The sequence below is a fragment of the Diceros bicornis genome, chromosome 10 (genome assembly GCF_020826845.1).
Source record: "Diceros bicornis minor isolate mBicDic1 chromosome 10, mDicBic1.mat.cur, whole genome shotgun sequence".
Lineage (NCBI taxonomy): Eukaryota > Metazoa > Chordata > Mammalia > Perissodactyla > Rhinocerotidae > Diceros > Diceros bicornis.
Window position 1 is genome coordinate 43,275,621 of NC_080749.1, and position 25,250 is coordinate 43,300,870.

The following is a 25,250-nucleotide window of genomic DNA, read 5'->3' on the forward strand; positions in this document are numbered from 1 at the left end:
AAGTCTAAGATCAAGGCACCAGCATGGTCAAGTTCTGGTGAGAGCCCTCCTTCTGGTTCATAGCCAGGGCCTTCTCACTGTGTCCTCATGGCGGAAAGGATCTCTGTGGGGTCTCTTTTATACAAACACTGATCCCATTCATGAGGGCTCCACCCTGATGACCTAAGCACCACCCAAAAGCCCCACCTCCTAATACCATCATGTTTGGGGGTTAGAATTTCAGCATATAAATTTGCGGCAGACACAAACATTCAGATCACAGCAGCTGCCTCCCCTTCCTTGACTCCCCTCCCAGTGTTTACCAAGATTACCTTCCAAATAAACTACCAGCACTGAAGCCTTGAAAATCAGGATCTGCTTCTGGGAAGACCCAGACTAAAACAGACATGGCGAGAGATGTACAAGAATCCTGCCTTCCAGGACGGTGGGTTGATGGTGCCAAAGACTGAGAAAAATAGATGGAGCTGCTCTTCTATGAAATAAGAAAAACAATGTGTTTGCTCCAGAAAAGTCATAGGAAGGGTGAGAGAGTGCCACAAAGCTGTGCACTGGGATGATGGAAAGAGAGGAAGAGGAGGAAGCTTGAAGGACTGAGACTCTAGAAGGGCCAGGGAGAAAAACCGTGTCAAATGGAGTATATAAAGCTGAGGGCTGTGATAGGTGTGAAATAAACTCTTTCTCTGCCTCCCTGATAGGATCTTCAGTAAACTGGAAATTGCTGGCTAAGGAGCTCATTAGGAGTGGATTCTATTTGCGGGTGGTCAGAGGTGCTGAGTGCTATTTAGTGGTGGGGGTCACATATCCACAGCTGGACATCTGACTTCTATTTGTTTCATTCATAATACCTAGCTCAGGGCTAAGGCACACAATAACGACTCCCTGAATTCTTATTGAATGACTGCATAAATAGATGTACCTTTTTATCTTTTGATAGGCACATCAATTATTAATCAATGATAACCATTTTCTGCGCTCTTTGGTTGAAATTGCCTCAGCTTCAAAGCATACCTATTCATATTCATTTATTTCCTCATTCATTCTACCCCTAGATCAGCACACACACCCCCACACACACCCCCAGACACAGACAATATAGCACAGCTCTCCTAATACAGTCACTTGAACACTCACAGAATTTCCTTTTGGTGCTGCTCAGGAAAGCCCAGGAGAATAAAACTCATTTAATCACTCAACAAATATTTATACAACAAATATTTATAAGTTATTGGAGACTCAAAGATGCAAAAATAAGGTTCTTGTCTTCAAAGAGGTCTCAGTCTGAATTATGGTCATTTTTTTCTCTCCAACACTCTTCCTTCAGTGTGAACCACTGGTGAGTCATCCTGTGGAAAATGCCTGAGTCTCATTCAGTTCCGCTCTTTGAGGACACACTTGCTGTGCCATTAGTGTATCTTCCTTCTTTAAAGAAAACTTTTGAATACACATATCTTTATCCTGGGAAGGTAGGGGTATGTGCCAGAATGTAAGCATATTTATTATTATCTTTCTCATCCCCAGGCTTTCTTTCAACCATCCACCTCTCCTGATATCCTACCCAAAAGGAACAGCAGAGTTTCTGGACATTTTGTAAAAAGGAGTTGGGTAACACACAGGTTTATTTATTTGGAAAGCACAGCCAATGTGTGTTGACGGCTATTACAATGTAAGGCAGTTACAGGTCAAAATTGAGTCAAGAACTTTACGCAGGGCTGGAGGAAGAGGAACAGAGAGCAAAAGGGGATGGGGACAGTCTTGAAGTACAGTGTGAGGGCTTTGCGAAAATCTATAAGCTTTCTATAAAGAAAGATAATTTCACAATGTAATTTATTACTGGCTTTGGGAACTGTCAGTGTCATTCCTAGGAAATTACCCATTTGGACATCTCAGAAAATCAGATGGATAAAATGAAAAGTACAGAAGGGAAAATAGTAAAGAGGCTTAAGCTGTAACTCACAAATATAGTGATTCTGACTTAAACCTTCAGAGAAACAAAAATAGTTTCTAGCTTGAAAAAGAACAATTATACACTCCTGCCTGTTTTACAGGCTCAGTTCTTCTGTAAGCCCTTAAAAGATAAATCCAAGTATAAATCACCTTGGAAAATGGGCTTGGAATCTGAGTGGGACTTATTGTTTGCTTTTTGCTCCTTTCTACACTTGATTTGTGTTTAAAGAAGAGTTATTTGACCCTAACAAATTCATCTAATGGATTTCAAAGTATGTCTCACTAATGTACTATGATTTTTTTAACCCCTATATTTAACAGTAGTTGTTTCTTTGAATAGCAAATATATGAAATATATATGTTTAAAATATATTATATGTTTATATATATTTAATATATTTATATATATAAAGGCAAGCTAACGGATATTAAAGCAGATACTAGGTTCTTTACCATGTAGTATAGGATGCCCAGGGTTGCCTTCCTTCTCTCTCTGTGTTGTCTGATTTTTTTTTAATGGTGAGGGAGATTGGCCATGAGCTAACATCTGTTGCCAATCTTCCTCTTTTTATGAAGAAGACCGGCCCTGAGCTAACATCTGTGCCCATCTTCCTCTATTTTGCATATGGGAGGCTGCCACAGCATGGCTTGATGAGCAATGTGTAGGTCCACACCCAGTGCCCGTGCCGTGAACCCTGGGCTGCCGAAGTGGAGCACGTGAACTTAATCACTATGCCACTGGCCGGCCCTGGTTTGATTTTTCTTTAATGCCATTTAAAAAGACACATACAACATTGTCCCTACCTTAAAGGAGTTTACAGTCTTATTGAAGAGATTATATTTTATTTACACATAACAAATGGAAAACAATTCAGGGCTCTTTATGTTTGTTTTGTTTTTTAAATTAAGAACTACAGGAACTCAAAGAAGGGCAAGATTGTTCTAGCTTATAGGAGTTTGTCAAAGATTAATTAATTCAATATTCATTGATGAAATGACTAATAGAGGATGATGGAATTGGAGCTGGGCATAAGCAAGATACATAAAAAAGGCACTAAACATGTGTTTACTACAGGAGTGTGTTGGGGGGTGGCGGGGGGTCAGGGTAGGCTATGGTTAAGAAAGGCAAGTCCAAAGAATGAAACATGATCAGAGAGGGAAGGTAGAGCTGGTGACAAAGGGACTTGAAGGAGTGAAGTGACAGGGTCATTTTCCTTGTTGTATCTGAGGCAAGTAGTAACTCATGTCTTCAAAGAAGCTATTATTACAGTTTTTATTGATGTAAGTGATTAAATCAGTAAAATCTCGTCTTTAATGAAAAAAAAATCTGACTTTCTCTAAATGAAAAAAAAAATTTCCTGAGGTTTAAGTAAACACTGAGGTGAGAAATCCAGTCATTTTTCCAGCCGTGACTAAGTGATGAGTCATTCTCTTCAAACATCATAATATATGTTAAATAATATAGTATGGTTTTCAGGCATCTTAAATATATGAAGAGCTAGTATTTTTCAACCCTACCATAGGAAACTAAAGTACGTATGGAAAGAGGATTATTTTAAAAATACAGGCCCAGACAAATGCTTTCTATCTCTGCTTTCTAAGCTAATATAAAATTAATGCAACTTTGGCTAGGGATGAGAAATGTGCTATATACAAAAGATTAATTAAGTTGTATTGTAGAATCAGATGACTGATTTGAACATTCATGTTACCCAAACCAATTTTGTTTGATTATGGAGAATCTTAGGTAGAAAATTCAACTAAATAAACCCTAAAGTATTTTGGAATTTTTCAATATTTATCTTTACCTCAAGTTTCCCCTGTATACAAATCTAAAACCAATAAACCTAGTTAACTGTTATCTTTAAATCTATGTAAAATTTGTGGCTTCATTTTAAAAATATACTGCTAGAACCAGCCCCAATGGTCTAGTGGTTAAAGTTTGTCTGTCTCACTGCTTTGGTGGCCTGGGTTCATTTCCTGGTGGTGGAACCATGCCACTCGTCTGTCAATTGCCATGCTGTCAAGGTGGCTCGCATAGAAGAACTAGAAGGACATACAACTAGAATATACAACTATGCACTGGGAGTTTGGAGAAGGGAAAAAAAAAGGAGGAAAACTGGCACAGATGTTAATTCAAGGCGAATCTTCCCAGCAAAAAAAAAAGTTGTTTTAAAAAATAAATTAACAAAAATAAAAATATACTGCTAATTTGTTAAAGGGAAATAACAAGAAGCATCATCATTTAAGCCAGAGGTTGGCAAACTTTTCCTTAAAAGGCTAGATAATAAATATTTTAGACTTGCAACTATACAACTCCACTGTTGTGGAGTCAAAGTAGCCATTTACTAAACAGAAAAAAAAATGGGTATGATTCTGCCCTAATAAAACTTTATTTATAAAAACAGGCAGCTGTTCCAGGGTCATAGTTTGCCTACCCCTCATCTAAATGATATTGCCACCATTAAGATAATTTCTAAGCCTCTTCCATCTTGAACACCAATATAAGCTCTCTCACCTCTACAACTACTGCTTGGGGTAGGGAGTTAATACTTGGAAATGGGGGGGATAGAGGTTATTGTGATAAACAACTGACATTTTATCAATAAATATTATGTAATCCCCTTCAATTTTTCATATTTTAATTTCTAATTCTGAAATATGTCAAACATGTAGATAAATAAGAAAATAATATAATAGACACTATTATATTTACTACACAGATTTAATAATAGTTAATGTTTTCATATTTGCTCCAGATCATTTTTTACAGAAATAAAATGTTACAAATATAACTAAATGCTTATTCCACTTCCATCCTCCTTCTCCATGTCAAGACGTTAACTCTTCCCTTGTAGATCATCTGTCTTTTCTCTCTGGTTGCTTTTAGGATTTTCTTATCATTTTTGATGTTCTGAAATCTGTGGATTCATATCTTTCATCAACTCTGAAAAACTATTCGGGAGTGTCTCTTTGAATGTGATATCTTCTCCATTCTCTATTTTCTCTCCTTCTGGAACTCCTATTTTAATATATGTTGAATCTTCTATCCTCTTTGTTTCTACCTCTGTTTTCTACTTTTTCTTTATCTCTCTGTGCTGCAATTGGAGTAATTTCCTTAGGTCAGCTTTCCAGTTTATTAATACCCTCTCAAATTGTCTAATCTTTATGTCAACTGAATTTTTAATTACAAGGATTTTTCTTCATTTCTAAAGATATATTTTTATTTTTCAAATCTACCATATATATATATATATATATATATATATATATATATATATATATATATTTTTTTTTTTTTTGCTCAGGAAGATTAGTCCTGCGCTAACATCTATGCCAATCTTCCTCCACTTTATATGTGGGTCACTGCCACAGCATGGCTGACAAGTGATGTAGGTCCATGCTTGGGATCTAAACTCATGAACATGGGCCACCGAAGGGGAGCGAGCTGAATGTAACCACTACAGCGTGGGGCCAGCCCCACCATATATTTTTATGGTGTCATATTCTTTGAGATTTATTTCTATTTCTTTTCTTTTTTTCTTTAATCATTTTGTTTTATAGATTATTTCATTGATTATATCATGTTTGATTGGGGGGAGAGAGGGTTACATAATTCTCATATATATTGTGTGTACTTACGTTCCCTAATGGTTTGTTATTTATTTGTGTGTGAGAGCTCATTATAACAGAAGAATTTTCTTTTCTTTGTATATTTTGTTTTGTTTTCCTGCTCAAGTCCTTGTACTTATGGAAGTGGTATGCTGGAATTGTTTTGTGTTTGTTTTTGCTGGATGCTCCAAGGATTTCACCAAACCTGGGTCAGTCTTATTGCTAATTTCTCAGATTGGGCATGTCCGCACCCATGGAAAATAAAAATTTGGACAGGCTTAGAGTTTTCATTTTTCATAGATGAGGTTTTTTTTTTCTCCTCAGAATCCCAGACAAAGACAAGTTTCCTTCTTGCTTTCTTGTGCCAGTGGGTACAATTGTTCTATTCCCCCTTTCACTGAGAGAATAGCCCTTCCATTATCCCAGCTTTATAGGGGCTGTTATGCTTTAGCTCCGCCACCTTGCCTGAACCCAAAGACATGTCTTCTCTACCCATATGGACATTAAAGCACTTTTAGGCACACCTAAAGACTTCAATCTTAGGCAATTTTACTCTTGGTTGCTGCAGTACCAGGTCTTGAATTTCCCACTTTAATTTTCAGTATCCCTCTTATGTCTGTCATTGGCCTGCTTTTGAACCCAGGTATGTAATTACACATTATGTTATTATATTTATGCATCATTTCTATACGTTTGTAACTGAACTACAAAGCTCTGACTTATCTTATTCTGTCATGTTGCTAGACCCACTTTTTAAGTTGCCATGGTATCATTCGCACGATTTGTAGATTTATGATATAGTTTTTAAATTATGAAGCTATTTTCTGGTCATTTTTTAAACATCGTAAAAGATATTTTTAATGTTTGAATACAAATTATATGTTTTCTCATAGAATTTGTCCATTTGGGTTGGGTCTGAACAAAAAGCTCTGTTTACTAATTATTTAACAACAGAAGGATCATTTGAAAAAATTTTGAGTTTAAGTACTATTTCCCATGAGTATATAATATATAGTATTAATGATGCTATACATTCAACTCTTCTTAAAAATCTAATAGATTTCACAATTTTCTCTTGATACGTAATTGAAAATGTTATTTACTGTTCTGCCAAAAGAAACACATTCCATGATCAAGGTTGCTTTTGAAAGTATATTGGGAAATTGCTTTTTTATGATGTAGGAAAATGCATGGCATTACACATTCACAAATTACACCCACACTGCCAAGAATCCAAGTACTTAACGTGACTTGGAAACAGATTTTGCATATTATATGTATAATTTTGCTAATTTCATCCCAAATAAAGAACAGCATTGCAGCTAATTTTCTGCTTAAGCACATATTAAAGCGCTTCTTTCCAATGACTAGACCACGTACCATAGGCCCCTGAAACTGTAAGCACAAGTAAAAGTTGCATGCTAGTAGTCCTTAATATCCTCTCCTCTTCATCATCCTACAAAATAGGATTTTTAGAAAGTGCTTCTGAATTCAATTGTTGTCACATGGTTGGGACTGTGCCTAGGGAGGCACCCTGTGCTGAAATGCTAAGCCCAAATGAATGTTGACGCTAGTGTCTTCCTGGAGGAGGTAACAGAAAAATACTACTTCCTCCCACCCCCTGCAAAGAATTTAAAAGAGCATCTAATAAATATCACAAGTGTAAGCATTTTCAAACCAGAAATTAAAAAATCATGTGACAGCTAGAGTCAGTTTGTTAATACATTTAGGCACTCATGGTTGTCTGATTATGGCATGGGTAAAGCAGATAATCTATCTGGGTAATTCAAGTCAACAGCCAGCATTTCTGGCAAAGAGGTTGGCCCAATCCTCACTTGTTAAAATTTGTTCCCAACTCTTAGCTCATCAGCTTCTACTTTTCTCCTGACCTCATCCTTTTGTGTTTTCTTGATCATTGTAACGCCTCCCTTGGAAATTCAGATTTCAGTCTGCTCTACACAGAGCTACAGAGAAAGGGGTAATTCTTTTATCATGTTTTCTTTAGTCACTGGATGAGGCTCAATTTTTCCCCTCCTCTTGATCTAATTAGCAATGTTTTAAGAGTGACCTTTCTTCTTTATTTCTCATAAGACTCACTCTACCTTGGGTATGCGTTGAGAGGAGGCGAACTAGGGCAACAGATCTCTGCAATCTGGATTAGGGCAAAATACTTTCTTTCCTTTGATTTTTCTCAAGAGATTTTAGTTCCTTCCACTGAACTGTATCTCATCTGATACCATAAAAGTTTTCAAGCTCTACAATGCTAGGAGTTTACAGAGGTGAGTGATTTATCAATTTAAAATGCTTTAGAGTTATTTCTAAGTCATGTCTTTTCTGCTTTAGAAGTGTTTCCTGATGTAGTTCCTGCAAGTGAACTTTTCCCTTTCTCTTTCTACCCCTAAACTCAAACCATAGCTCTATCTCTATAAAAGACGGCACTGACCTACTTCCCTTTTTGCATACAGAATCGTTTGAGCTTGACCTTGACATAAAGAGTAGGTAATAAACTGTGCTATAAGCTGGTTATTTTAAAGGAGTTTGCAAAATAAGTTATTTACCAAACAGTGATGGATGACTGTAGAATGACCTTACTAAACGATCAGCATCAATATTTAGATGTAGTTATCCTGAGTCCTGCAAAATGCATAGCAAAATAAAAGGAAGTACAACCTCTCTTAAACTTATCAAGATCAGTAGATGTACACAAATGTATATATCACTTTTCCTCTAAGAGGCAATTTCAATTCACAGATCAAAAGTGTTGCTTCCTATTAGTCACAGATTTCTTCTAGTAATTTTCCTTCTGAGGTTGGCAAAGTCACCCACATTAGTGGTTATACTTTCTCAAATGTTGACTTATAAATCAAAGGACCCAAAATGGATCATGAATATTTAAAGACAGTGAAAACTGCAGAGCAAGAAAAGTCACTTGAAACTTAAATAAGAAGAATAAAAATGATATATGTGGATCTGGGCTTCTGACCACTTGGGTTTATGCTTTTTCAAGCCCAGGAAGAGAATGTGTCAGACCAGCATCACATTTAGCACTCAATCAGGGAAGAACTAGCCACAAAGAAATGAAAATTTCTTCACTGTCACCTGCAATTCTAGAGAAAGTGTTAGGATTAGAACAGTTCTCAGACAGATGGACCATTAAGCAAGTGTTATCAGTGGTGGAATATCTGGGGAACAGGGCGGTATATCTTCAATAAGAGAATTCCATTAAGCAGGAAAATCTTAACCCTTGAAAATATAATTTATGGCTTTCAAAAAAAATATTAAGCCAAGTTTAACTCTTACATTGGATTGTAGGTAGGACACATTTTTCTGAGCCTTGTCCAAGCCCAGTCTTATTTTTTTTCTAATTAATTATGTGTCAGTGCAGTGTTTCCTACACTTTTCTAATGAAATTTGAGGTAGTGACTATATTTTTTGATCCTTGTGGGCATAAGCATATGTTATATTTTTGTGACTCATCACTCCTAGAACAATATGTGAGGCATATACACAATAGAAGTTTCATAGATACTTTGTGATCATTTTGTGATCAATCATTCGTTGTCACAGAACAAATTAATGTTAGAGCTGAGAATTCCATGTCCCAGTTCAGAATTTCTGTTAGACAATGAGATCACCAATAAATACAATTTGAGGGCTGGCCCAGTGGCGTAGTGGTGAAATTCGCACACTCTGCTTCGCACCCCAGTGGCCTGGGGTTTGCAGGTTTGGATCCCGGGCGTGGACCTACGCACCATTCATCAAGTCATGCTGTGGCGGTATCCCACTTACAAAATAGAGGAAGATGGGCACAGATGATAGCTCAGGGCTAATCTTCTTCAGCAAAAAGTGGAAGATTGACAATGGATGTTAGCTCAGGGTCAATCTTCCTCACCAAAAAAAAAAAATTGATTGTGAAAAAGCAAATTGTATTAACCTGAAGAGTTTATATGAGAATTTTGTGTCTTAACATGTAGTAAAACTTTTTTAAGATCTGAAAATCAACATCTTTCCACTAGAAATAAATGTAGCACTAAATAGTCTTGATGAGTTACCATTCAAATGAAGAATTTTTACACTGACTTTTTTCATGATTTACTTTAATGAGTGAATCTTCACCAGCTAGGAGTGCTGGGACATTCTGACATCCATTCATTGCTATTGCTGCTTTCTCAATAAACTCTGAAACATGAGTATTAAATTTGATTAAGGTGGAATGCAAGGGATTGGAATTTTAGTGAAAGATAGCAATTTATGTATACTTGGGCATAAAACAAAAATAAGGAATATTTTCCAGCATTAGCTGCTGTAACTACATTGAAACCTTCAGGAATACTTGACATGTATGAAGCAAAGAATCATTATATGCCCATAGTATCATTTAAAACAAAAATAAGATCATATCACTCCCCTGCATAAAATCTTCTGATGGTTTTCCAAAGGACTTAGAATAAATTTCAAACTCCTTACCATCACCACGCAGACTCTAAGTGGTCTAGTCCCTGCCTACATCTCTTATCATCCTCCTCTGCTCTTAGCAGGCCTCAGCCATTTGCTCCTCAAACATGCCACACCCACACCATCTTAGGACATTTGCACTTGCTCTTCCTCTGTCTAGAATCCTCTTCCTCTTCATCCTGCCTCCTCCCTATTCCTTAGATATCAGCTCAGATGCCACCTCCCCAGAGAATCCTGCCCAAACCACTGAAGCTGAACTTGTATCCCTGCATGCACATGCACACATACACATGCACACCTTCACTCTATTGCACTGCTGGATTTTTATCACGGTACTCATATTTTTCAGAGACTGTCTGTGTTTACTCTAATGTTTCCACTCAGGGAAGCTGCCTCTGGGGCCACATGTCACATCCCCTTGGCCCACCCTGTTTCAACGGTAGCTGCAATAGACAGTTCCCTGCAAGCTCAGACTTACCTCCCTAGCAGCATCCCTTCTCAGCATAGTCCACTTGTCTTGCTACTTTCTGCTCCAGGGCTTTCTCTGGCCGCACGTGTGCCTCCTCAGCCCAAGCACAAACACAGCCAGTGGGACATGGGAATCAATGAATAAATGCTCCAGTCTCCCAGTCTTCAAGTGGACCAGGCAGACAGGCCTTTTGCAGTTTCTCAGGAGGGTCCAGCAGAAATCAAGCCCCTGTTCCCACAGCAGCACCTTAATATTGCCTATTTTTCTCTCTTCGCAACTCACGCTCTCCTCTCCCTCAATCCATTTTCTGGGATCACCTCCAAATTTACCATCAGTAATCGGTACTCAAGACTTTGTCTCATGCTCTGCTTTCAGGGAAACCCTAATTCAGACATTTCCTATTATAGATTCTTATAAGATCCATAAGAGCCAAGGGCCTTATCTTTTTGTATTTTGCTTTATTCACGATATCTAGGCAAGGACTTGGCATATAGTGACTGCCACATATATGTGTGTATGTATATTTACTGAAAGAATCATAGACAAGAGTAGAGAATATGAGTGAGTTTAGGGAGGAAATGGTATACACAAGAAAGGGGATGATCAGAGAAAAAAATGCAGAGGGTATAGGATAGTATGCTGAAGAATAATACTAACCGAACATAGAGAAGATGTAATACACGCATAGAAATTGCTGGAAAATTCTAATACGTTCAATCAGATACAAGAGGATTCAGGATTGGAAAAATCTGGGAATCCTCTGTTATGTGTCAGAGAAGTCAAGTGGTGTTATTGTTTGAGCACTGAAAATTTTATTTTCTTGGAACTTCAAAGCTTTGTTCATGTGATAAAAGGATGATGTTAAATACAAAAATTCAATTTGCTAACTAGTACTTTTTAGAGAAAAGTGCAGGGAATTCTGTTTACAGCCATGCCAGAGTAACTGGTACGAGACTTGTCCTGCCATAAACAATGAGACAACATACATGAGGCAAGTGTTCTCAGTAATTGGACACAGAGACTACAGGATTGTGAACTTTGAGAGAAGGAAAACACATAAGTTGAGCCCCATATTTGCCCTGGCTTTCTGCCTGGAGACACACCAGCTGGCACAGGCTGCTGGAGGCAAAGCAAAGAGGGCAGTTTTGCTGAACTGAAAACGCTGAGCTCAGGTGAGTGGAATTAGCAGGAAAAGGATATTGAGAGAAGGAAGCTGCATAGGGAGGAGGCAGAGCCTGGAGAAGCTCCTGCATGGCTGACAGCTAAAGGATGCCAGAAGTCATGCAGTGCTGGATGATGTTGGAGTTCCACTCCAGCTACAGTGGAGAGATCTCATTGTACATCTCAGATAATCAGTTTAAACCTTAGGAAGGCCAAACCTTACAGGTATGCACCATACCCTAGAGTAAGAGCCACATCCTAGGACTAAGTCAAAACCAAAATAGATCCAAACTAACAAAGGATAACATTAAGCTTGACAGGATCAAAATGATCCAAAAGTAACTTAATTAGTCGCTAAAAAAAACCTCAGCACCCTCTAAAGGAAGACAATACAATCTGGACTCTCTACAATGTATTATACATAATGTCCAACGTCCAATAAAAAAGTAGTGTTTTGAAAATAATAATTACCCTGAGAAAACCCTAACTAGGCAGATTAAGAAAAAGAGAGAAAACTCAAATTACCAATAGCAGGAATGAAACAGGAGATATCTTACAGATTCCACTGACGTTAGAGAGATAATCAGGGAATTTTACAAACAACTTTATGCTAATACATTTGACAACTTAAATAAATGAACGAATGCCTTAAATAACAAAACTCACAAAGATGGACACAAAAAGAAACAGGTAATTTGAAATGGCAGGGGCCTGCACAGTCAAAATTATTCCTATAGGGGCCGGCCCGGTGGCGCAAGCGGTTGGGTGCGCGCGCTCCGCTGCGGCGGCCCGGGGTTCGCTGGTTTGGATCCCGGGCGCGCACCGACGCACTGCTTGTCAAGCCATGCTGTGGCGGCGGCGTCCCATATAAAGTGGAGGAAGATGGGCACGGATGTTAGCCCAGGGCCGTCTTCCTCAGCAAAAAAAGAGGAGGATTGGCGGATGTTAGCACAGGGCTGATCTCCTCACAAAAAAAAAAACAAAAACAAAACAAAAATTATTCCTATAATAATACTAGGAACTTCTTTGTCTTTTCTACTTTTAGTCTCTCACAAATGGAGTTTTCCATAGCCTACATAATGTGTAGTATTGCAATAGACTGAATACAGATGCAGATGTGAGAACTAGCTGTCTTCTATTAAGCTACACATTAAAGAGACTGGTAAAAATGTAAAACAGTGCCTCTCTTCTCACAAAATGTTTTTTTGGAAAGTGTACTTATTTTTCATAAAAATGTTATTATAATTTACTATTTTTTAATAAGTTGATAAATAAAAACATAAATTTTTTTCTTTTAATTTTTAACACAATATATAGGTAAATGTAACCCACATAAACGAAAGCTCTTTAGGGACTCAGTAATTTCCAAAAATTTAAACAGATCTTGAAGACAAAATGTTTGCAAACCACTAATTTAATAAATCTTACATATGCTCTTTCAGAAAATAGAGGTGAAGCAAAACTTCCCAGTTTGTTCTATGAGGTCAGCATCACAGTGATACCAAACCCCAATATGTTACTACAAGAAATCTACAGACCGATATCTGTTATGAACACACATTCAGTAATCTTTTTAAAAGGTCAGCAAATTAAATACAGCAATAATTAAAAAGGATAGTACATCATGATCAAGCGAGCTTTATTCCAGGAATGCAAGCTTGGTATAACAGTTGAAAATCAATCAATGTAATTCACCACATTAACAGAAAAAATATGGCTATGAAACATATGATCATCTCAATAAATGCAGAAAAAGAAATTTTACCAAAATCAACATCCGTTCCTAATAAAAGGTCTCAGCAAAGTAGGAATTGAAGAGAACTCCATCAATCTGATAAAAAGCATGTACAACAAAGCTACACTTCACATTACACTCAATGGTAAGATTGAACACTTGTCCCCTAATATTAGAAACAGTGTAAGAATATCTTCTCTTGCCATTTATAGTTGGCATTGTACTGGAGGTAGTAGAATGTTCAACAGAATAAAACAAACAAAAAATAAAACGAAAAGCAAAAAGAGAAGTAAAGGTACCAAATTGGAGAGGAAGGAATAAAATTGTTTTTATTCTCATAGAACATAAATTTAATTTAGCAAATCCTCAAGAATTTGCAAAACAGTGATAGAGCCAATAAATAAATTAAAGTCACAGAATATAAGGTCAATACACAAAATTTAATTGTAGTTTTACATATTAGCAGCCAAGAATTAGAAAAAGAAATTTTAAAAATACCAGTGATAACAGCCTCTAAACCATGAAATTTAGCTAATAAAAACCTCTGTACTGGAAGCTACAAAATATTGCTGAGAGAAATTAAAGAAGAGTTAATAAATGGAGAGATATACTATGTTTACAGATCAAAAAGTCCAACATTGTTAAGATATCAATTTCTTCCATATAATAAATTCCATGCAGACCCAAACATTTCAGCAGACTTCAATTTTTTTTTTGGAGAAATCAGCAAGTTTCATTCTAAAATTTATATGGTAATGCAAATGGCTCAGAATTGCCAAAACAATCTTGAAAGAAAAGGAAAATATTAAAAGGCTCACATTATCTGATCTTAAGACTTAGTATAAAGCTACAACCGTTAAGACAATAGTGTTAGAGCAAGTCTAGACAAAAGGATTCATGGATCGTGATGGAGAGTCCAGGAATAGTCCCACACACATGTCAATTGATTTCCAAAATGACACCAAGGCAATTCATGGGGCAAAAAAGTGCTAGAGCAACTGGATAAGTATATGGCATAAGATTAAATTTGACTGGTATCTCACACCATACATGTAGCAGATGCTGTGGTACACAGCCCACATTCCCCTTTAGGACTGAGGCACTCATTCCTACAGATTCCGGGAGTGTTGCTGTTGTGGGTTGAATTGTGCTCCCCTCATATTCATATGTTAAAGTCCTAACCCACATTACCTCCTCAGAATGTGACTGTATTTGGAGAAACAGTATTTAAAGAGGTAATTAAGGATAAATGTGGTCATTGACATGTACCCTAATCCAATGTGACAGATGTCCTTATAAGAAGAGAAAATTAGGACACAGACATACACAGAGAGAAGACCACGTGAAGATACAAGGATGGCCATCCTCAAACCAAAGAGAGAGACTTCAGAAGAAACCAACTCTGCCTACCCCTTGGCCTCAGACTTCTAGCCTCCAGAATTGTGAGAAAAGTTTCTGTTGCTTAAGCCACACAAACTGTGGTACTTATTTTATTAGTTATTAGTTGCCTATTGATGGCTTAGAGCTGAGTTCTTCCCCAGGAATTGCATTCAGTTTAAAAGTGCTTCCCCACCTAAGTTTATGTTCCTGCTCAGAGAGCAACTTGATTCCAATAACTGGATGGCGTGATGGTATAATAGTCCCCAGGTTTCCACTGGGGACAACTTTCTGCACACAATTCTCCATCTCAGATCAGTTTCAATGCCACTAGTTGTAAGCAAATCCTAAAATGGAATTTTGAAGCTGGGTCACTCACTAGCAGACTGGTCATGAACATCCCGTTACTAATCACAGGTGAAGTGCAGATGTCCTTGGGCATGCTGAAGCAATGCAATTGTACTTCTACTGGTTGTGAATTGCAATGTGATACTGTTGGAAAGGAATGCACTGGGGAGGTGGCAGGGGTACAATATTTCAGGCATTTGAGAGGTTGGGGAAACGTAGTAATTATAAAGATGATAGAATTTGATGGATGTTGCTGAGGGCTATTAATGCATTGGAGAAAGAGAATGAATGATTAAGTGTGATTAATCACTAATTTAAAAGGCAGAAGGCCTACTTGGGAGCATATAAAAAGACTCTTATTTCCCATAGCAGAGGTCAGAAATGCTGAGGAAAAGGCCACGACTGAATTATAGAGAACATTGGCTTCTCAACCTAGGCAGGACTGTTTTGCTAAACTCATGGAATTATTGTTGAGAAGGAGTGGAACCTTGAGACTTGGAATACAACATTCAGGTCAATACACTCAAACACCTTGGAATCCTAGATTCTCTGAACCCTCTGGGCCTGCAAAAGGGGATCTTCCTTCCTATTAAAGGTCAATGCTCTGTACTTGCTTCCAAGCAATGCAGAAGCCTTTCTTTTGCAGATCAGCTGCATTGCCTCCTCTTTCCTTCAGTTATTTCCCATCACCATTCTTGTCTGAGAGACTAATAACTAGGGTTCTTCACAACATAACCCAGCTAAGAATGTGTCGAGTCTACTAAGGGAGGAAGGGATCAAATATGCTGACAGGACTGCAACATTTAGCCCACATGCGCCAGCAAGAACCGGGAGAGTGTGTATGGGACTGGATCTCGAATGTGCTGGATTGAGGGAGAGAGAATATAAAGTTTACAAAGGGAGAGTTTATTGATATGGGAACAATCTCTCATGGTACAGTATTTGACATCCTGGCAAGAATCCTGGGAGATAGTGCTATTAAAGATCAGTTCTTACAAGCTTAAAAAAAGTGAGATTGCACATTAAATAATGTAGAAATGCCAGAACTACCTTGGCAAATGGTGAGGAAGGGATCAAAAGGCTTAGAGAAGTAAGCATGCTAGAGTGGATACACTATTTCAGGCCTTGAAGCTGCCAGCAGACTGCTAGTTTGGAGGACCTGGAAGATGCTCCATTTACCAAAAGAGGCACCAGCATCATTGAGGAGGTCAGTGGTAGCTACTCCCTGTTGGCCAGGGCTAATGGTAGGAAATGATGATAAAGAACTAGGATTCTTCATATTAGCAGGGAAGATAGGGTTCAGAAATAATAAAGGCAAGGTAGTGGCATTTAAACTTCAGAAACAAGGTAGCCATAATTATTGTAATGAGAGAGTTATAAAGATGATTAATAGAACATGGCACTACAGAGCATGAGATAGACAGCCTGGCAACAAGGATACTGCTCAAATCTATACCTACACTATCCAATACAATAGCCACTAGCCATATGTGGCTATTTGAATTTAAATCAATTAAACTTAAATAAAATAAAAAATGTAATTCTTCAGTTTCATTAGCCACATTTCAAGTATTCAGTGACCACCTGTGTCTAGAGGGCTATATTGAACAGTGTAGGTATAAAACATTTTTATGAGTACAGGAAGTTCTAATGGACAAGTTTGGATGATTGGGAGGCTAAGACAGCTGTTCCAATTTTTTAAAATGACAATTCCTTTCCTAATTTTAGCCAGCTTTAGACCCAGAATCTATTGAATATAGGAGAAGTATGTCTCCAGAAAGAAGGGCCCAGCAACATCAAAACAATGTATAGCATAATGATTTACCTAGTCCTTCCCCAAAGGAACATTACAGCCATTTACTCGGGTAACTGTCCATTAGGGAAAAGGGAGTAATCATACATTTCTGACATTTTGAGAATTATGAGACACAGGGTCTAAGTTGACAATGATACCCAGGACCCAAAGCATCATCGTAGTCTTCTTGTTAGAGTGAAGGCACATGGGGTCAGGAATAGATGGAGTCATGACCCAGGTGGATCCACTGGGTCCACGGGCCTCAGTCCCAAACTATATAATTTAAATGAAGATATTTGGTAACTGACTGAACCCCCACATTGGTTCCTTGGTTTGTTGAGTATGAGCTATAGTAGTGCTGGAAGCCAAGTGGAAAACCACTTGACCACGATAGTAAATAAAAAAATAATTTTGTATTACAGGGGTAATGGCAGACATGAGTGCCATCTTAAAGACTTAAGGAATTCAGGGGCAGGCAGTAGTCCTGTTATACGTCCATTTAGCTCAGCAATCTGGCCCCTACCCAGATCAGATGAATCCTGGAGGATGATAGTGGACTAGACAAGCTTAACCAAATAAAAGCCTCAAAAGCAGTTGCTATACCAGATGAAAGTATTTTCTTTGTTGCTAGTGTTCTTGAGTCAATTCCAACTCTAGTGACCCTGTGTACAGCAAAGCTGTACCCTCTCTGGTCTTTTTGTGCTGTCCTCTCACGTTCCAGCATTATATCAGACAATGCTCCCCTGCTACTCATAGGGTTTTCATGACCAATTTTTTGGAAGTATATGGTCAGGTCCTTCTTAGTCTGTCTTAGTCTGGAAGCTCCAATGAAACCTGTCCACCATGGGTAACTCTGCTGGTATTTGAAATACCAGTGGCATAGCTTTCAGCATCACAGCAACACGCAGCCACTACAGTATGACAACCAACAGGTCGTGTGGTTCCCTGACCAGGAAATGAACCCAGGCCATGGTGATGAGAGTGCCAAATCTTAACCACCAGACCAGGGCTGGCAGTTATTTTCTAGAGAAAATTAATATGGACTCATGTACATTGTATGGGACCACTGATTTGGCAAATATTTTTCCATTCCTATCAGAAAGAAGACCAGAAAAAAAAATGATATTCATGTAGACTGGACAACAGTAGTCTTTACAATCTTTCTCCAGGGCTGTTTTAACTCTCCTGTCATCTGTCATATTATAGTATTAAAGGATCTGGACCATCTGGACTTTCTGCAGTATATCACAGTGATCAACTATATGGATGACATCACATTAATTAGACCAGATGAATAAGAAGTGGCAAGTATATTGGAGGCTATGGTAATCCCCATGTGCTACAAAGGATTGATTGTAAACTCTACATAGATTCAAATGACCACCACATCAATGACATTTTTAGGTCTCTTGTGGTCTGTGGCATACCAGAACATTCTTTCCAAACTGGTGAACAAACTATTGCATCTTGTCCCTATCACCACTAAGAAGAAAGCATGACACCTAGTAGTCTCTCAAACTTCTGGAGGCTGCATATTCCACACTTTGGAATACTCATCTGACTCATCTCCTAAGTTATTTGGAAGGCTAGCAGCTTTGAGTGGGGCTCACAGCTAAAAAAGATTCTTACAGTAAGTCCAGGCTACAGTGCAGGCAAATCATATAGTACTAGAGATATCTGTGATCAGGAAAAACATCATGAGGAGTTTATGGCAAGACTACAAATGAGAATCACGATGTAGACATGTAGGTGTCTGGAGCAAAGTCACCCCATCTATCGTGGTTAAGTTGACACCATTACAAAAATAATTCCTTGCATTCTCTTGGGGTCTGGTAGAGATGGAGCACCTGATCATGAAATATCAAGTGACTATGCAATCAGAACTGCCCACCCTGAGCTGGGTTCTGTCAGAACTTCCAAGTCATTAGATCAGGCAGGTCCAATAGTAATCCACTGTAGAGAAAAGTAGTACATTGTCATTGGGCACAAGTAGAATCAGAGGGCATATGTTAGCTGCACAAGCAGTTGGGACAGATCATGGTATGTATTCTCATTTCTCCCTTTCTTCACACCCATAGCTGTTTTGGAGATTCCCTATGACCAGTAGACAGAAGAAAAAAAATATCAAGCTTAATTCACGGGTAGATCATTTTGATATATAGATGCAAACGAAAGTTGGACAATAGCTGAACTACAGCCCTTGTTCAAGGTGAAGGGAAGACAGCAAGGAGGAAAAATTTTTTTCCCAATGGGCAAAGCTTAGACAGTAAACCAAACAAGCCATTCACCTTGGCCCATGAGTTCATATATATTCTTACCTTGGGCCACTTGTCCTAAAAAATTCTTAACTCCACTTGAAAAAGTTAATTGATTCGTATATAATTTTAGACATTGGTTCACCAAATTTCTTTGATATGTTTTTAGCCCAAACTAGTTTGGTATATGAAGAAATCTACAATAGTATCTAATAACTCAATAAATTTTAATTTGTGTGTTGTTAAAAATATCTTCATGTTCTACAAGTATTTCACCAGCATCTTTGTCACATTCCATTGACACACGTAAACTCTCAATGACCCTGATTAACAAGTACAGCAGCATAATTTCTGAATGATAAAGGCTAATCCAAAAACTATTTCTATATGCATATGCAATGTATTATTTGACTATTTCAGGAAAGAGAGAATAAATTCTCATAATTTTACATTTTTAAGATTATTATTAAAATTCATTTATATTTCTTAAATTGGGGCAGGAGTGGATGATCCAATAATGTCCTGGAATATGACATTCAAAGTTTGATATGCAAAATACTTAGATAATTAGGGATTGACTGTACTAAGTATCACCATAATTGGTGAAAGGCAAATGTTCTGATTGCTTACTTGGGTGACATTGTTGAACAAATTTTCCATGCTTTGAGGTTTCTATAACTTATTATTAAATGGTTTGTTAATGCTGTAGGTTAAGTCTCATTCTTTGGAACAGCACTGTTACATTTAGAAATAGCAGAAAGGTTATATTAAATGTGAATGTCAGACCTGAACTACAAAGCTATTTATGCAAAGGCAAAGCATTGCATTTAAGGATGAGAAGAGATCTAGAAAAGGTCAAATGATGGAGGTATTTTCATAATTGGAATGATTTTTCTGTAAGATGAGTAAAAACACAAAGATACATATAAATTGTTCAAAATAATATTTTTCTTCATGTACATACATCTGTAAATACTAATAGAAAGAGTCAAGAAAAGTGGGAAGAGATGTATTTCACTATCTTCCATTATATTAGCATACTAGCTAGAGAAACGTAAGTGGAGGAATAGTGGAGATGATCCAATTATGATGACCAAAAGAAAGCAATATTAGATGATTTCCTTGTAAGTATAATTAAATTTATGTTACAAAAAATATAGTTTATAATACATAATCTTATTCTTTCATTCCCCATCAGCTGGCATTATAGAGAAGTAGTGACTGTTGATTGAACGCAATTGGAATTAATAAGGATACCAACATGTTAGAAGGGTGACATCTTGTTGGCATGGAATGTTTTCATGTTTACTTTTTCCTGAAATTAACAAAAATAATATCACCCCAATGCACATCACACATTTAACATAGTGGTATTCTTCTAAGTCAAGCTTTGGTGAAAACATCACTTTGAAAAATGATGAAGAAGGAGAGACTTGTGGCATGATAGCTTGAGGAGCTCAGTGGACCTGCTCTCCAGAGAAACTGGTAAAAATTATAAATAAAAACAACCATTTAAAATATCTGGAAATGGTTCTAAGGACATACAGCAGATCAAAAAACATTTATTCAAGAAAATCTAAAATTCATCAAGAACAAAATGAGTCTGTGGTATCTGAAAAACAAGACGTGCTCACTACCTCCCACTTCCTAACTCAGCAAGATGGAAACTCCACTTTAGACTGGTGAGCCCAAGTACATGGGCTCATGTATCCCCCCAGTTCCCATTTAGAGGGCTATCTTCTATGAGGGCAAGACATCAGCATTTCTCATTCTGCCCCCAGCCTACCTGTTGCTGAGGCTAAATTCAGGGTGAATGTGGTGAGACATGGGACTCTCTTCTTCAGCCCAGCCCCTACTCATGGAATAGAGGCTCTAGCTTGGGCATGATACTGCCCAGGACCCCAATTGCCCTCTCCCCAGGTCATAAAGTGGTGATTTTGTGTTGAGAGAGGTAAACTGAGAAGATATGAGGCTACTATACCACCTCCACTGAGCTCTCATCTGCTAAAGCAGGGGTGTGACTCAGAGAGAAGCATGCTATTGTCCCCACCACTCAGTGCCATAGCTGAGGCTCAGAAATTTTGTCTGTGGACAGAAGAGGCCATAGAAGAGATAGTTTCTAATTTCTTTCAGAAGGAATTTACTTCATTTGCAAAAGAATATGAAGAAGTTCAAGCCTCAGGACACTCTTAAAAACTGTGGAGGTTTTGGTGAAAGGAAATAAAGAGGAGATTGATATATTTATGAGGCAAATATAGGTTAAAGTATAGACCAGCTGGATTGCATAAAAGAACTGGGGGAAGAGACAGTTGGAGGGAGTTGCCTGGGGTCAGAACAAATCTCAACACTGACTCAGGAACAATTTCTTCAAAGAAGCCCAAATTTTATTGACTTAGTGTTTGGAGCAAATCATTCCCCAGGAAATCTTTGCAAACAATGGAACAATCAGTGGAGCTTAAAATCTGGGGGTGGTGAGAAAAAGAGACAAGTCAAAGAGAACGAGTTTGTGAGAATTGCTAGACACCTTTTTAGTCTAATGTGCAGACACAGACACAGAGATTCAAGGAAAATGAAGATACAAGGAAATATGTTCCCAAGAAAAGACAAAGTTAAATCTCCAGAACATAACCCTAATGAAATAGAGATATATAATTTTCCTGACAGAGAATTCAAAATAATTGTCATAAAGATGCTTGCCAATCAGGACAGCAATGTATAACCTAAATGAGAATTTCAACAAAGAGATAGAAAATATTAAAAAGTACCAAACAGAAATTATAGTGCATAAGAATACAATAATTCAACTGAAAAATTCAATAGAAAGTTTCAACAGCAGACTAGATCAATCAGAAGAAAGAATCAGAAAATTTGAAGACACATCATTTGAAGTCATCTAGTCAGAGGAGCAAAAGGAAAGAGTGAAGATAGTTTAAGGAACTTGAGAGAGACAATCAAGTGGACCAATATACACATTTTGCATGTCCCAAAAGGGTAAGAGAGATATAAAGGACCAGAAAGCTTATTTAAAGAAATAATGTCTGAAAACATCCTAAACCTAAGTAAGGAAATAAACATCTAGATCCAGGAAGCCCCAAAAATCCCAAATAAGTCAATCCAAAAAAATCCACACTGAGGCACATTATAACCAAATTGTCAAAAGTCAAAGACAAAGAGAGATAGAGAGAGCAAGAGAAAGCAGCAAGAGAAAAAGACTTGTCTCCTACAAGCAAACCCCCCAACTCATATCAGTGGGTTTTTCAGCAGAAACCTTGCAGGCCAGAAGGGAGTGGGGTGACATATTCAGTGTTGAAAGAAAAAAACCTGCCAACCAAGAATACTATAGCCAGCAAAACTGTCCTTACAAAATGGAGAGATAAAAATTTTCCCAGACAAACCAAAGCTGAGGGAATTTATCACTATCAGACCTGCCTTACAAGAAATGTTAAAAAGAATTCTTTAAGTTGAATAAAAAAGACATTAAACAGTAACATGGTAGCATAAGAGACTATGAAACTCACTGGTAAAGGTAAACACATAAACAAACATGGAATACCGAATTACTGTTATGGTGGTGGGTAAATCACTTTTAATTCTAGTACAAAAGTTAAAAGACAAAAGTATTTTTAAAGGAAAAACACACTCCTCATCTACTTCCCCTCTACTCACACACTCACAATACTTCTAACATGGGATGTGTGGGTTTTTTACACATCAAGTAATTCTCTGCAATGCCAGCAGGGTGTGCTACAATTTAACTCAATTCTGACATTTTCTACTTGGAGATAGTGTCAGAATGCACAGGTTAAGGGCCCAGTCCCACAATGTTGCCTCCCCCCAACTTCAGATGACAGTCGCAAGTCCCAGGTTGTCACCTGCACTTCTGATGAACCAGCTATAAATCAGGGTCCCTATGACCCTCTCCTTGGGGTCAAAAATTTGCTAGAATGACCTGCAAAGCTCAGGGAAACACTTACTTACGTTCACTCGTTCATTATAAAGGATATAATAAAAAATATGAAGGGACAGCTAGATAAAGAGATACATAGAACAAGCTCCAGAAGGATCCTGAGTACAGGAGCTCCTGTCCCTGGGGAGTTGGGGTACACCACCCCCCAGCATGCAGATGTGTTCAATAACCCAGAAGCTCCCCAAAACCCATATATTGGGATTTTTATGGAGGCTTCATCACATAGACCTGATCAATTATTAACTCCATTACCAGTTGCTCTCTCCTCTCTGGAGAATGGGGGAGAGGGGCTTAAAATTCCAAGCTTCTAATCATGACTTGATTTTTCTGGTGACCAGCTTCCATCCAGGAGCTCACCAAGAGTCATCTCACTAGAACAAAAGACACTCCTATCACTCAGGAAATTTCAAGGAATTTAGGAGCTCTGTGTCAGGAGCCCAGGTTGAAGACTAAATATTAAAATCAAAGGATGCTCATAGTGGTCTTATCATTTAGGAAATTATGAGTATTTTAGGAGCTCTGCATCAGGAACTGGGGTCAAAGACAATATGTTAGAACAAAAGATTCTCCTAGCACCTCTATTTATAAGATTTTTAGGACATCTGTGTCAAGAACCAGTGGCAGATACCACCAAGATATATATATTTCATATTACTTCACAGTATTAAAAATAATTATAATTATAATTAAAAATATGTTAATGGTCATGCAATATAAATAGACGTAAATTGTGACATCAATAACATAATGTGTGCTGGCAGAAGTAAAAGTATAAAGTTTTTGTATGCAAGTGAAGTTAAATTGTTATTAGCTTAAAATAGACTGCTATAACTAAGAGATATTTTATGTGAGCCCCATAGTAACTGCAAAGAAAAGACCTATAGAAGTTACACACACAAAACAGACAGAAACCAAAGCATATCAATCCCCCCCCCCGCAAATACAAAGGATGACAGCAAGAGAGAAAAAGAGGGACAGAAGAACTACAAGACAAACAGAAAACATTAAACAAAATGGCAGCAGTAAATAATTCCATATCAATAATTACTTTAAATGAAAATGGATTAAACTCCCCAAATCAAAAGATATAGAGTGGCTAAATGGATAAAAACCAAGATCCAACTATATGCTGTCTACAAGAGGCTCACTTTAGATTCAAGGACACATATAGGCTGAAAGTAAAGGGATGGAAAAAGTTATTCCATGCAAATGATAATCAAAAAGAGAGCATAAGTGGTTATACTTATATGAGACAAAAAGAAGGAAGGAAGAACATTATATAATGATAAAAGGGCCAATCCACCAGAAAGATATAACAATTATAAATATATATATATATATATGCACCTAACATCAGAGCACCTAAATATATAAAACAAACATTGACAAAACTGAAGGAAGAAATAGAAAGCAATACAATAATAGTACAAGACATTGATACCCTATTTTTGATAATAGATAGATCAACCAGGCAGAAAATCCACAAAGAAACAGTGGATTTGAATAACACCATAGACCAAATGGACCTAACAGATGTATACAGAACTTTCAAGGCAACAACAGCAGAATATACATTCTTTTCAAGCACATATGTAACATTCTCCAAAATAGATCACATGTTAGCTCACAAAGTAGGTCTAAAGAAATTTAAGAAGATTGAAATCATACCAAGTATCTTTTCTGACCACAGTAGAATGAAACTAGAAATCAATAGCAGAAGAAAAACTAGAAAATTCACAAATAAGTGGAAATTAAATAACATACTTTTGGGCTGCCCCTGTGATCTAGGGGTTAAATTCAGCAAGCTCCACTTCAGTGGCCTGGATTTGGTTCCTGGGCGTGGGCCTACACCACTTACCAGCAGCCATGCTGTGGTGGTGACCCACATACAAAATAGAGGAAGATTGGCACAGATGTTGGCTCAGGATGAATCTTCCTCAGGCAAAAAGAGGAAGACTGGTAACAGATGTTAGCTCAGGGTGAATCTTCCTCAGCAATAAATAAACAAACAAACAAACAAACAAATAAATAAATAAACACACTTTTGAACAACCAGTGGGTCAAAGAAGAAATCAAAAGGGAAAATAGAAAATATCTTGACACAAATGAAAACAAAAACACAGCAAACCAAA

The 25,250-nt window shown here is 37.6% G+C and overlaps 1 long non-coding RNA gene across 1 annotated transcript in view; it reads left to right on the forward strand.

Annotated features, from left to right (window-relative positions):
* The first annotated feature begins 7,698 nt into the window (after positions 1–7,698).
* The window catches only part of LOC131410766 (uncharacterized), a 71,573-nt gene continuing 54,021 nt past the window's right edge, over positions 7,699–25,250 (forward strand). Inside the window, exon 1 of the long non-coding RNA XR_009221412.1 lies at positions 7,699–7,835. This is a non-coding gene — a long non-coding RNA (uncharacterized LOC131410766). The remainder of the gene's footprint in view (positions 7,836–25,250) is intronic.